The 15,543-nt window shown below is 42.1% G+C and overlaps 1 protein-coding gene across 1 annotated transcript in view; it reads left to right on the top strand.

The window, feature by feature from the left end:
• Positions 1 to 15,543, top strand: part of ESRRG (estrogen related receptor gamma) — a 911,602-nt gene that overhangs the window by 265,833 nt on the left and 630,226 nt on the right. Inside the window, exon 3 of the mRNA XM_040430440.1 lies at positions 13,485 to 13,575. The gene's annotated coding sequence lies outside the window, so the exon portion shown is untranslated. The remainder of the gene's footprint in view (positions 1 to 13,484; positions 13,576 to 15,543) is intronic.

Genomic DNA, 15,543 nt, shown 5'->3' with positions numbered 1-15,543 from the left:
CGCATGCTCACGTCGCACAACAGTCGGTGAGCTGGCAATTGTAAGCACTGCTGCAGCATTGACAAACCGGCGGAAGCTTTCGATGACTTGCGGAAATGGGCACACACGCGGCGCACCTTCACCAGTGGCTCAGGCAAAGTGGGGTAGGTTTTGAGAAACCGCTGAACCACTAAGTTGACGACGTGGGCCTGGCATGGGATGTGTGTGAGCTTGTCGAGCTCCAAAGCTGCCACCAAGTTTCGGCCATTATCAGACACAACTATGCCTGGTTCTAGGTTGAGTGACGAGAGCCACAGCTTAGTCTGGTCCCTTATCCCTGCCACAGCTCTGCGGCGGTGTGCTGTTTGTCAAATAAGAAGATCAGCTTAAGCACAGCCTGTTGCCGCTTCCCCACTGCAGTGGTACGTGTATGCACAAAAAAATTTAAAAAGGTATTTGAGATGTGGAAACGTCACACAGAAGATATACCGTAGATAATGTCGCTGATGGCAGCAGCGACTAATATAAAATTACAGGGAATATCGCAGGTATTTGGCATGTGGAAACGTCACACAGGAGATATACTGCAGAAAATGTCAATGCTGACACCAGCGGCTAATAAAAAATTACAGGGATTGTCACAGGTATTTGGCATGTGGAAATGTTACACAGGAGAAATACTGCAGATAATGTCGCTGATGTCACCAGCGGCTAATATAAAATTGCAGGGAATGTCACAGGTATTTCGGATGTGGAAACGTTACACAGGGGATGTATCCCAGGTAATGTCCCTGTCCGCAGCGATGACGAGTTTGCGGCCAGCCAATCACTGTAATGCCAGTAATCAACATAGCTACAGCATTACAGTGAAGGGTAGTACTTACACGGACATTTATTGGCTGCGTAGCAGCCAACAAACGTGCGGGGAGGAGACATGCGGTATTCGGCCGAATACCGCTATGTGCCGAGCATGCTCGATCAACACTAGTAATTACTAAAAAAAATATATAAAAAGATACCTTTGATATACGGTATATGAATGCATAATTCAGGGGAAACTACTACTCAGGTTTTTAGCCATAATATATTTGCAATGGTTTGACATGGAGCTCTATAGCTTAGTGGTTAAGGTTCTTGCCTTTAATTTAGAAGATTGCGAGTTGGAATCTCCACAGAAACATTTTGAAAATAGAGGCTAAATAAAACTTAAATACACTGGGTGTCCCCAAAAAATGGAGCAAAACGTAAAATATGATCAAATAACACCCGTATTAACCCACACCAACCTTTTTAACTTGTGTAACAAGTATTTTTTGTTGGGAAAGGTGGCAACCCGAACAGCACCCCCACTCAGGGGGTGACCCTCATAACTTTTTTATAGTTATGGCTGCGGAGATGTGTGGGGGCTCATTTTTTGCGGGACAATAGGTTGTTTTTGAGAATACCATTTTGGGGTGTGTATGACGATCACTTTTTATTCAATTTTCTTGGGAGATAAAGTGATAAAAAAATGTCGAATCAGCCTTTTTAAAATCTTTTTCTGTTATGCTATTCATCATATAGGCTAACTTTTTCAAATATTTTAATAGTATGGGCGTTTTCGCATGCCCATAATGCTATTATTTTTTTTTATTTTTTGGGGGGGGAATGGGGGGTGATTTTAATTTTTACGTTTTAATTTTTATTTTTAAACTTTTTTTTACATTTTTTTTCTTTTTGTTAAGTCCCCCAAGTGGACCACAACTTACAATCATCAGATGTAAATTGCTCCATTATTCTGTATAGAAATCACTTTATCACAATTCAGTGCTGCCATCTCGTGACCTGAACTGGGATATACCAACAATGAGCCTGGAAGCCTAGTCCAGGCATTCGGCTTATTTATAGAGCAGGGTGCTTTCCCCAATCTCCGCTGGGGGAAAGCGCGCCTGAAGAGGAATCCCTTGCTTTCGGTTTTTGACACTCTCAGATGCCGTGAGTGAGGGGAACCCATTGCTGTGAGGGGAGGGGGCATGTGGCGTATTCTGGGGCCATGAGGGTAAAGAACTGTGTGATGGGGCTTTATGTCTAAAATCAGCCCTGGGAAGAGACGAGTGGTGAGTATTTTTTTTTGGTCTGTATTAAGGGGGCACGTTCGAAAATTGTCTACTCCTCCCATTTGTGATGCAATGTACATTTTATTCTTTACATGAGAATTTATGGCGATGCTTGCCACTATAATTGTACAGTGGAATATGTTGGAGGCATTCATTAAGGATATGTCTCTGGAAATGCATACTTTTGATCCACTAAGGCAAATACGGCCATGCCAATCAAACAGGCCAATATGAGGAGCGTCACATCGATATATATTGTACTTTGTTCACATTTCCATTGGAGGCTTCATTTATCTTTGACCGTCAAAATAGCATAGCATGCTACTCTATCCTTACCGTTAAAATCATGACCACCATGAAGGAAACCAAATGGATCCATCAGAAATCAATGGAGTCTGCCAGGCGCCGGTAGTGTCTGTCATAGGATGGATCCAGTCCTCCATTGTTTTACTGCTCCTATGGTGGAACCGAAAAAAATATTGAAATTTTACCAAAAAAAAGTGAACAGTGTAGAGATGAGAATTTGCAAAAATCAGTTTTGTCCAAATCAGCCGAGAAATTTGATTTGGGTAAGAATTGATTCCACCCGAACTGAAAGAGCTCGAGTCCAAATACCGTACATGTCACTTCAGCGAGTCCCGAGGAGCGTCAGGAAGGAGTTACACTTCCTCAGCCGCTTTTTTTTTTACCTCCCTTCGCAGTTTTGAAATTCAAATTGAATGCAATTTTCAGCTCATTTGAGCCAGAATATACAGTTGCCGAGCTTCAGTGGCTCTTAAATTCGAACTCACAGGAGAAAACAGATATCATCTGTCGCACAGGGCAAGAAGGAGGAGGAGAGTGTGAGCTGCTCCTCGCAGAAGCTGCGGCCGAGGCTCTCACACAGCGAGTGCATGGAGCCTGTCATCCATAAGATAACTGTATAATCAATGGGATCTTGGAATCTTCTGCAGGAAAGTGGAGTCCGGCCAGAGAAGTCCAGCCCGGGCGGCGGATACTGGGAATACAGGTGATGTTGCAGCTGGAGTGTATAAGATTTTCCAGTATTGATTCTCAAACAAGAGCATGAGGGGAATTTTTATTTTAGATTGGTATAGATTAAGTCCCACCCCTTTTTTAAAGTGAGTAAAATAAAATTAAAAAATGCAAAGTTTAGTCCAAAAAGCAAAAGGTACAAAAATGTGTGACTTCTGTATGCTAGAAAAGTTTACAGCCTTTGAGAATTCCAGATTTGGCAAATAAATGTCACTCTTTGTATAGTGAAAAGTGAGTGTGCTTTCTGTATCAATTTGTTAACGCTTTTCAAGATCTCTGCTTGCTGTCCTTCAAAACAAATCATCAGTGTTTACTTCCAGAGGGTGGAAATCTATCCTGGTCATGTGAGGGACATCATGCATGGTTCATTACAGTGCAGTCATCACAGCTGTGTCTTGTAACGAGCCGTGTGCATGTGTGTCCATCACATGTCCAGGATAGATTTTTATCTTCTGGAAGAAAACAAAGGAGGTTGCTTTTGAAGGACAGCAAGCAGAGATCTGGACCGATTCAGAAAATATATTAAAAAACATTATAACTTTTCACAATATGAAGAATCATTTATTTTGCTGAAACTGATAAAAAAACTGAAAATCCGACATCATATAGTACATGAAAATCTATAGAACCAGCCCTGTACCTCACATGGGTCCAGAGATCTCCCCATTCATTGCTCTAATTGCTCCATAGCAGCTCTGTGGAAATGTCCTTTCTACGGCGGCTCTCTCCCTATCAAAGCTCAGGGGTGCGCCCTTTCTTCTGCAGCTTTCTTCCTATCAAAGCACAGGGGTGCGCCCTTTCTTCTGCAGCTTTCTTCCTATCAAAGCTCAGGGGTGTGCCCTTTCTTCTGCAGCTTTCTTCTTATCACAGCTCAGGGGTGTGTCCTTTCTTCTGCAGCTTTCTCCCTACCACAGCTGAGGGGGCATTTCCTCTCTGCTGTAGCTTTCTCCCAGCAACTGTCACAGCTTCTAACAGTAGGTAGAGCTGGTAGCAGTTGAAGGATGGAACTGAGCATGTGCGACCACCTCAGCAATGTTACTGAGGTAGACAGATAAATAGGGAAAACAACAACCATCAGGTGGCGCTAAATAGATACATTTAATTGAATAACTAAGTGGCTATGCAAAAATTTTAATTACATGCAATTACAATAATATTCAGATCCTGGTGCTGGTGTGTGAAATGCAGAAATTTTCACGGGACATCCCCTTTAATTCAAATGGAAAGCTTGAAAGTTTGACGATTTGTACCTATTTTTGTCTTCAAATTTGTGTATAACGTAAAAAAGTATATTGTAGATAATGCAAAAATATCTTTTTTTAAAGAGTTTTTTTTTTACCAAGAGATATTACAAATAAAAAGAAAAAAATCAAAGAGGGAGAGACCAGTGTCTGCTGGATGTTTCTTCAGGAGGCCATCTCAACGACGTAGAAAAAATAAATACAGCAATGCAACAGCACTCTGCCAACTAAATAAAGTAAAAAATGCTAATGCTACACTTATTTAGTAAATTTGACATTCTTGGCAAATCCATTTTGTACAAAATTATTTGGGCCCATCTGCCAAACATCAAGGCGATCTCTGTAAGACGGGAACCTAACACTAAATTCTACCTGTTATGTGCCATGACTGCTACCATAACATTCAGGAAGTGCAGGTTCCACATGCATGCTGGGTCATCTCAATGACCTCCTGCGTCTTCCACTGTTCCCTAACGTATGCCTCTGAGATCACAGAAGACTTTCCTGCAGACACTTTTACAGGGGCCATTATAAGTGTGGAACGACCACCAATCCACGATCCTGTATGTCAAAGAAAAACATTCAGTCTCCATACAGTTTGCATAGTGTCGGCAGCACCTCCCCTGTTTACTTGGGCAGTGGCGCTCTTTACCACCAAGCAAAGCATGCAATTGTGTGTTGCACTCACCTGTCAGGGACCCCCATGTCTTGGCCCCCGACAGAACGGTCAGAAAGAGCCACAACTTTCAACGGTGGATAGGCAGTGAACCACCGGCAGGACCAGCAATTGCTGGCTGGCTGTCCTGTGACTGCTGCCACTTTTCCTGGTGGCAGTTTCCTCAACTGTCAGCCTAGGGGCCGCTACAGTGGTGAAGCTAAATTACGTCACTCCATCATTGACGGAGAGACGTTATGTGTACAGTGCAGACCCAGGAGCATGACATATTCTCATCCATATTAGATGATGTGGAAAAGGAGGAAAAGCAGATGGTAGAAGAAGGGCTCCCACCTGTAGGGCAGGAGAGCGCTGGGGTTGGAGAAGTGGGTATGCCAGAGCGGATTAATATTCTGTGTTTAATGTCAAATAACCTGCAGGAGATTTCAGGCCAGAACAGCAATAATTTGCATATTGTCCCCCCACATAACTAGCCAAATCCCATACCAACAACAACCCCTGTTTAAAGGTGCATTAAAGGTGCCGTGCGGCCATTAACAATGAAGACTAATTATACAGTGCGGTCTTCATTATTAAATCAAAGGCGGCAGCTCCATGTGCCCGTACCCTAAGGCAAAGTGGCCTGGGTATACCTGATTTATATAGCGATTTGTGATTAATTAATTCATAATGAATCACATCTCTAGGCAAGTCTGTGAAGGTTCTCATTTATCCAGGTCATGGTATATCTGTAAAGAATAAATCAAGGCAACTGGACTTACTGTAGATTTCTTGAAAACATTTCACTCGTTCTTCCAACGAGCTTTCTCAATTCTGAAATTGAGAAAGCTCGTTGGAAGAACGAGTGAAATGTTTTCAAGAAATCTACAGTAAGTCCAGTTGCCTTGATTTATTCTTTACAGATACATCTCTTGGCAAGCTTCAGCGAAGCTGCTGAATCCAAATTTTCAAAACTTCACTCATCTTTAGTCACCACATGTTGCTGCTCTCGGGAAGGGATGGTAAGGCGTTGTGCACTCCAGTGGGAAATAAGTCCAGAGAGTCAGGGTCTCCAGTTAACAAGTGTACTTCTTTGCTGAAAGAAGTCAAGTGCAAAACAATACAGGTGAGGCGCTAAGTTGGATTCTCTAGTCTCCTCCCTGGAAGAAAGAGGGAGAAAGCCCTGACCTAGCTGTTCCTCCTTTTCAGAAGGCTGTTACGCTGGCCAAAGGCTAGTGTCCTAGGGTGTGGGGCTCAGTCATCCGGCTGCCTCCGTGGTTCCAGGGCTGTTGACCCAGGATCTGTGGCTCAGCATCCTCATCTCAACGTCTTCTTTTGGTCACTCAAGCAGTCTGGCAAACTCTCATCTTTTAAGCACTGAACCTAACTGCAGACAACTAGGGGCTCTGACTGACTGCCTTTTATACAGTTTCTAGCTGAACTAGAACCTTCTGGTGGCAGGGGTGGAGTGGAGAAATACAGCCAAAACAGATACAATGTTATAATTTTCATCTGTCATAGACTTGCATTAGAACTTCAATAATAACGAAGCAGATTTAACAGACAAAAACAAGTCTTCAGACATAATGACATAGCTAAACCAGACATCAAGAAGGTCAGTCTGCCTGGTTTTGGTGGTAAACAAGTCTGGCATTATTCCTACAAAACATATTCTTCTTTAACCCTTATGGTAACTGTGGAAAAGCATTAGCTTTTTATTATTAGTTAGAAAGTACCAAAGGTCTCTCATTATTCATTAACCCTTCCCACAGTGCAGTGCAAATACAGTGCAAATGAACAGGATATATATCACAACAAACATAGAAAATGCAGCTACACAGTATTAAGGGGATTAGATCACCAGTGTCCTAACTAAGAGCAACATAAACTAATGACAGGTCTCCTTAGCAAATTGCTGGGTCACTTTGTTTAATTGGCATTTTGCCGAACAGCTCAAGGGCATGCTGATGAGTCCCCATATTCATGAGCTCCTGGCTCTCCCCGTCCTTTATAAAACTGTCAACCAGAGGCAGGTGGGCGGGAGAGCCGTGAGCTCATGAATATGAGGACTCATTGGCATGCCTTAGAGCTGTTAGAACATAGCAGCATAAATCTGATAACAGGTTCCCTTTAATCAGTATGTCAGTCCAGAAGTCCAGACCTCAAAGTACTCCAGGGCACTACACTGACAATATGCTATACTGAAAATGTCCAATAGGCGCATGCGCTTCTCTCTCCATTCACTTCTATGGGAGTAATCATGGTGGCCTAAATTTGAAACTCCCATTTAAGTGAATGGAGAGAGCCACGCAAGCGCAGCCACCTCTCTATTCACATAGCACGAGATGGGACTACATTCTTGCTCTGAGGTGGACATTTTTGGCAAATCCTGTGACTATACAATGAATTTCCAGATGGGAATTCATTTTTAATCATACCCGCCAACTCTCCAGGAACATCTGTGAGGCTCCTAGAAAAATAGTAGACCTCAGACTCCTGGAAGAGTTTGCAAATCTCCCAGGTGCCAGGGAAGCCTCCAAGCACCTCCTAAAGGTTAGCCCCTAGTTGTGTGTGGAGCCAGGGTTGTATCATGGGTGGCCAAATACAGAGAAGGGGGCTGCACCACGGCATATAAAGGGGGAATGGCTTGAAATAATCAGGGCGTGCCGAGCTCCAAAAAAATTCCAGCGTCCACATCTTCCAGAAAGTTACCAAGTATGCCCTCATTACAGTATGTATATTTACAGCTATCAGAACTCTGTTTTCTGATACTAAACTCATGTTTGGGGGATTTATTAGGACCTGCATTTCCTAGTTCTTAACATCTCAATCCAAAGTAGACCGGAGTAAAATGTTCCAAATTTATTAAGAGGCGCACACCTCTTAATAAATTTGGTGTATTTTTGGGTTGCTCGTGCACCAAAAAACAAATCCGTATCTGCGATGAGCAGGTCTAAAGTTGAACCATGATTTACACTTTCTGGTATAAGTTATGACAAGTTTGTTGGCCTGCCATGGCCACGCCCTCCCTCTAAACCACACCCAATCTTGATCAAAAAGTGACAAGAGAAGTCCAAAACAACAACAAAATTCACAAATGTTTGCAGAAATGTAGCTTGTGGCAAAATTAGCTAAATTTTTTCATCACAGACCAGGCATAAAGCCATTATCAATTTATGCTGACTGCAGCCACCACTAGGGGGAGCTTAGGAGCTTACTGCATACTAGAGAAGAGCAAATTGCTTCAGGTCTGATTCTATGGAATCAGTTTAAAAATACCATTCTGTCCAAATCAATTTTACCCTAATCAAAAGTGCTCCAACTTGGCTGAATTATTATTATTATTTTTTTAATTGTTCCTCTTTCTCTTTCTCCTCTTTTAAGCTGTTTAACCCCTTAGTGACTAGCCTGTTTTGTGCCTTACTGACCAAGCGCTTTTCTAATTTTTTCATCGTCACCTTCCAAGAGCTATAACTTTTTTATTTTTCCATCTATATAGCTGTATGAGGGCTTGTTTTGTGCGGGAAAAGTTGTAGTTTTTCATGGAACCATTTTGGGGTACACATAACTTTCTGATTAACTTTTATTAACTCTTTCGGGGAGGGAGATGGGAAAAACAGCAATACTGCCACAGAGTTTTTACATTATAAATTTTATGGCGTTCATTTTTTGGTATATATAACATAATATCTTTATTCTCTGGGTCTGTATGATTACAGTGATGCCAAATACATATAGTGTTTTTACATTTTACTACTTTTTTGCAATAAAACCCCTTTAAAAAAAAAAAGTTTTTGCATTGTCGCCTTCCCAAGACCCATAACTTATTTTTTTTCTTTCTATGGAGTTGTGTGAGGGCTTGATTTTTGCGGGAAGACTTGTATTTTTAAGTGGCATTATTTTGGAGTAAATTACGCTTTTTGGTCGCTTGTTATTAAGTTTTCTCGGTGGCAACTAATATTAAGCTAGCAATTCTGTCATTTTTTTTTTTTACAGGTTTATTTCCCCGGATAATTTACATGATATTTATGTAGTCCGGGCCATTATGGAGGCGGCAATACCAAACATATGGGGGCGATTTTAGATTTTTTTTTGCAATTTTTTTCATTGAAAAGCATATTTTCAATGGAAAAAAGTGTATTTTTTAACTTAATAAATGTGTTTTTTTAACTTTTTTTTACCACTTAATAGTCCCACAAGGGGACTATAACAGACAATATTCTGATTGATTTTAAAATACAATGCATTATCCCTATAGTGCATTGCATTTGAATGTCAGTGCTATACTAACATTAACCAGCAGGCTTCGCCAGAGAGGCACAGCCTGCTGGAAACTATTAAAGGATAGCTTGGGGCCTTCATAAGACCCCAGCCTGCCTTTACTCACATCGGCACCCCGCAATCGCATTTGCGGGGTGCCGATGGGAGACAGAGGGAGTCCGCTCCCTCTGTCAGTGCTTTACATGCAGCGGGTGCCATTGCCCACGGCATGTAAACCGTTAAACTGCCCAGATCGGCACTCCTGCCAGTCCGGGATGTTAGAGCAGGACTACGGCTCTAATTTGAAAGCCGGGTCCCCACTCCTTGCTGCACGGGGGACACATGCAGTGCTTAGACTGGGCCACCATAAAAAATCGGCGGCCCAGCCTAAGGCCTCTTAGTGACCGCTGTAAAGAGGCGTATGGGTGATCACTAAGGGGTTAATGCAATGACAGCAATAATATAGCAAATAATGTCCGAGTTCAACTGACATACAAAGCTATTGGGTGTTTAAATACACATTGTTATGGGAAAAACTGTGGCTTGTTGCGAACAAGTGACCAAAAATTATGCCATAAAGTGTGAATGGACCCTCATAGTAACATTATTAAAGGTTACGTTTTATCTTTATGTATATTCTAATGGATTGCCTTCCTTTTACAATGTTATAATATACTTTCTATGTTAGAAAGTATATTATAGTGCATTTGTATTGTGCGGAAGTTGTGTGCGGTTCTGCTGCGATACTGCAGGTATATAGAGGGACAAGCGTTATTGGAACAAATAATTTCTACTAGTGTGATATACCAGTCCCCCCCAAAAAAAAAACTGATTGAAGCGGGGTGTTATATACCAATATACTTTCTTTATAGTGCATTTGGGTACTGTATAGTGCATTTGCGCATGCGCGTATGCGAAAATTATATTGCCGATATTTCACATTGAAAAAGATAATAAATGGAGATCGCAAATTAGAATAATACATCTGGTTTGTCACTGTCCATGTTGTGGGACTATTTGTGCACTTCTAGTAACTATTTCTTAGCTGCAAATATGAGCTGAAGGTTTTTCAGGTTCGCCTGCCATTAAAATGAATGGGACCGACCGCAAACTTGTGGTTCGCGAACATTTGATTGCGTTTGCACGTTCGCGAACCGTACCGGCAGATGTTCGTCCATCACTAATTGTCATGTTGGAAGACCCAGCCACGACCCATCTTCAATGCTCTGATTGAGGGAAGGAGGTTGTTGCTCAAAATCTCACAATAAATGGCCCCATTCATCCTCTCCTTAATACAGTGCAGTTGTCCTGTCCCCTTCGCAGAAAAGCACCCCCAAAACATGATGTTACCACCCCCCATGCTTCACAGTAGGGATGTTGTTCTTGGGATGCAACTTATCCTTCTTTTTCCTCCAAACACGACGAGTGAAGTATAGACCAAAAAGTTCTACTTTGGTCTCATCTGACCACATGACTTTCTCCCATGCCTCCTCTGGATCATCCAGATGGTCATTGGAAAACTTCAGACGGGCCTGGACATGTGATGACTTGAGCAGGGGAACCTTCCGTGCAATGCATGATTTGAAACCATGATGGCGTAGTGTTCTACCGACAGTGACCTTTGAAACTGTGGTCCCAGCTCTGTTCATGTAATTGACCAGCTCTTCCCTTGTAGTTCTGGGCTGATTCCTCACCTTTCTTATCATCAGTGATACCCCACGAGGTGAGATCTTGCATGGAGCCCCAGTCAGAGGGAGACTGACAGTCGTCTTTAGCCTCTTCCATTTTCTAACAATTGCTCCAACAGTTGATCTATTTTCACCAAGCTGCTTGGCAATTGCCCCGTAGTCCTGCCCAGCCTTGTGGAGGTCCGCAATTTTGTCTATGGTGTCTTTTGAGAGCTCTTTGGTCTTGCCCATGGTAGTAGTTGGCGTCTGACTGACTGTGGGGTGGACAGGGGTCTTTAAAGAGCTCAGACAGGTGCTACTAAGTTAGATTAGTGAGTGGAGTAGAGGTGGACTTTTTAAAGGCACAGTAAGAGGTCTTTGAGAGACAGAATTCTTGCTGTTTCTCAGGTGTTCAAATACTTAGCAGTGCAAGACAAATAAATTCTTTAAAAATCATACAATGTGATTTCCAATTTTTTTTTATTTTATTCTGTCTCTCAGAGTGGGAATGCACCTACAATGTGAATTTCAGACCCGTCCATGATTTCTAAGTGGGAGAACTTGCAAAATCGCAGGGTGTTCAAATACTTCTGTTCCTCACTGTATATACCATAGAAAAAATTGCAACAGTTTTTTTGGAAAGAAACTACAGGTCCACTTGGATGTCCCTTGGTTGTGAACAAACTATACACTGTTATTGGTGCACTAAACATTATTTGCACACTTATAAATGATAGAAAAATTGCAACAGATTTTTGGAAAACAATGGTGCAATTGCACAGTGTATGCAGCAAAATATATGCTGCTGGTGATGCTGGGAAATATGCATATTGCACATTTATGAACTATAGAAGCTTTGTAACAGGTTTTTGGACAAAAAAGTCTGACTCATGCACTGTAAAAAATATATATATATATACTGCATCATTAAAAACACATCTATCTTGCCCTTTGAGAACATAGTCCTGCCACTTTACAAATCACTAGTCAGACCACACATGGAGTACTGTGTACAGTTCTGTGCTCCTGTGAACAAGACAGACATAGCATCACTGGAGAGGGTTCAGAGGAGGGCTGGATTAGCTGAAATGGATGGACTACAGGTCCCAGAAAGATTATCAAAATTAGGGTTATTCACTTTGGAAAAAAGGTGACTAAGGGGAGATCTAATTACTATGTATAAATATATCAGGGGGCAGTACAGAGATCTCTCCCATCATCTATTTATCCCCAGGAGTGTGACGAGGGGACATCCTCTGCGTCTGGAGGAAAGAAGGTTTGTACACAAACATAGAAGAGGATTCTTTACGGTAAGAGCAGTGAGACTATGGAACTCTCTGCCTGAGGAGGTGGTGATGGTGAGTACAATAAAGGAATTCAAGAGGGGCCTGGATGTGTTTCTGGAGCTTAATAATATTACAGGCTATAGCTACTAGAGAGGGGTCGTTGATCCAGAGAGTTATTCTGATTGCCTGATTGGAGTCGGGAAGGAATTTCTTTCCCCTAAAATAAGAAAAATTGGCTTATACCTCCCATTTTTTTTTTTTTGCCTTCCTCTGGATCACAGATTGCAGGATAACAGGCCGAACTGGATGGACGGAGGGCTTTTTTTCAGCCTCACAAACTATGTTAGTGTAATACCTGAAGTTATGTACAGCTCTAGGAACCCTGACTGTTAGACACACAGTACACTAACTGCCCCAATTCTGTCCCTAATGATAAAACCTAACTTTCTGCCTAGTAATTCAATCTACCAAACTAAATGCAGGGGCCTGATTTGTCAAGGTTGGCATGTTCTACTCCATCCTTGATAGGGCATGGGTTGTCAGGCTGACTCCAGTTCGTTATGAGCAAGCCCCCTGGACGGTACCCTTCCTGGTGTCATGCGATCCTCCCTATTCTCATCCTCACTAGTGTACAGAATTTTAAATGAAACATGGCTGGTATCATTTTGCTTGATTCATCTGAAGAAAATCACAAAAACGTTTGATTCTTTTGGAAGAAGAATTTTGGTGAAATTCTTGATGGTTCAGATTAATTTAGAATCTATTCGCTCTCCTCTATTGCATACCAGTCCTACACTGAACAATAAGACACATCATGTGAACAATCTCAGGTCCCTTCTAAGGTCTGTGTGCAAATATGGGAATAGTTTTATAGGTTTTATGATATGTTAGATGAAATCAGTGGCCTCACCCAATATTATTGACTGGTTCACTACTTTACTTTGTCTGGCTTTATGAACCCTCATAATCAGATGATTGCTACAGGTTCCAGAAGATCTGGCACCATATATTTTCCTTGTAGTGACCTCTGCAGGTGAAATGTAGTATTGCATACCAGACATTCAAATGAATTGCTGACCATATCATACCATACTGTACATGAAGGAGACAGAGCCACATGAATGAGAAGCGCTGTTTACAGAAGAGAGGTCCCAAGTGGAGGACCTAACGCTATGATATACATATGTCCTAACTAGATATGTGAACACAGATTGTCAGGATGAGACAATTTCATTAATATTCTGATTCTCGTTTCCTACTTACAGATATTGACTACCTGGAATTTACATTCTCCTGAGGTCTTCCATAAGATTTTCCAGTACGTCACTTTGCCCGTTCCCCAAAATCCTCTGTGTGGTAAGTGAGATCTAATCTTTCTCATTCCTCTTTGGTTTGGTGAACTTCGTTAAGAAGTACTGTAATTATAGGCAAGGCATAAAATAGGCCACCATTTCTGAACAAGAGGTGTCCATCACCCTCTTCACCACCTTCTTCCTAAGGCAATAAACATCATCACTTAGCTACTGAACTTCTGGTTTGTGGTCCGTATCGGGCCATGGATGGAATTCCCAAAGGATCAACAGGCTCTTGAACTCTTATCGCTTATCTAAGCAACATTTGAGGATCCTAAGATGTGGAGGCCCCTACACAATTACCGTTTTGCCTCACCTATAATTTATCCCTGACTGAGGGCATTCGATTCCCATGATGCCTCTGGTTAGATATAGTCTTTAATGCAGGAGGAGTTTTTTTTTTTTTTTTTTTGTTGCTTATTATCACCCCCTACTAGGTAATACACTTTAAAGGAGTTATCAAGAGAAGTGGTTGAAGGGAAGAGAAAACTACCCTGAGCTCATTTCTGCCTCTAAATTGTGGTTGTCGCTTTCCGATCCTGTTTAACTCCTGACCTCAGGTGGATCATATGGTTGGGATCATATCATATATGCCTGTGATTGTCTGCGTACAACTGTCACCTTCTGCAGATGTTCTTTGTATGTTGAATAACCTGAAAATAAGCAAGTTCCTTTAAAACCCTTGTGTCACACAAATGCTGGAACAGATGCATTAATCACATTAGGAGGTATTTTCTATATGCTTCTTAGATTCCAATCCGTCTGCTTCCAGCATAAATCCCCTTTGCCGTCAATGGGAGATTTTCACTTGTGACGTTGAGTCTTTGGCCCTAAATACTCAGAAAATCAGATAATATCAGGGGGCTTGGTATCTCTTGTCCATAGTTTACAGGTAAAATCTATAGTTTTTGGAAGGATCTGTGTAAAATAAAATGTGAATTCTAAAATGTAACATCTGAGGCTTGAATGGTATCTAATGACCCTGAAGACTTAAAGAGGATCTGTCACCATGATCACCCCCAATAAACCAGGCATACTTGATCATGTTCAATGATGTCTCACTTGCTATAACTGAATGTTCCGTTGCAGAGTAATCCTTTCAGTTATATGCTAATGAGGTGATTGGAGCACCAAGAGGTGGTCCTAGCCACTTGGAGCACACCTTCCCCTATTCCGCCTCCCATTGCCAATCCCTCTACTCCACTGATTGACAGAACCAGCCATCATCACTGTTCTGATGCCTGGCCTTGAAATCTCACTCAAGCGCCGAGTACATTTGGGCCTGTGCAGTTGATCTCATTCTGATCTCCCTATACTGAGATCTGAACTGCTTATGTATCCCCCTCCACTTTCAGGACCGCTTCTCTTGTCCTCCCCGTCAGGCCACTGCAGAGATGACGTGCTTCTGTACCCAACATCACCACAGCAGCCAGTCACTGGTCTCAGTGGTATTAGGACACCCAGGTCAGTGATCTCCTGCAGCAGTCAAGTGGGGTATATGGGCCAAGTAACCCCAGCGCGGAGAACCAGGGCAGTGGTGCCAGAAGCAAAGGGTGATTAAAGGGTTATTCTATAAATGTAATATTGATGATCTATGCTTACAATAGATCATCAGTATCAGATGGCTCTGACTCCTGCACCCATGTCAATCATGGGTTTGCAGGACCCACAACTCCATACAGAGTGTGCCGGACCTAGCACACCTCGACACTTTGTAGCGGCCAAGAAATGTACTACAAGATCAGCCCCATTCACTCGTACCACAGCTCCAGCAAACAGCTGATGGCGGATACCTGGACCCTCACAGATCTGATATTCATGACTTATCTAATCAATGTAAAAGTCCTGGTATACCCCTTTAATCCCCTTCCCATTGGTCTTTGTTTACTAGGCTTTAGCGATAACATGCCCGTATATTCACCAGACAAATGCAGCCCATCACAGAGCTCAATGGTCTTATGTCATATAAAGC

This window comes from Bufo bufo, chromosome 4 (genome assembly GCF_905171765.1).
Source record: "Bufo bufo chromosome 4, aBufBuf1.1, whole genome shotgun sequence".
Lineage (NCBI taxonomy): Eukaryota > Metazoa > Chordata > Amphibia > Anura > Bufonidae > Bufo > Bufo bufo.
This window is presented reverse-complemented; position numbering and strand designations above follow the sequence as displayed.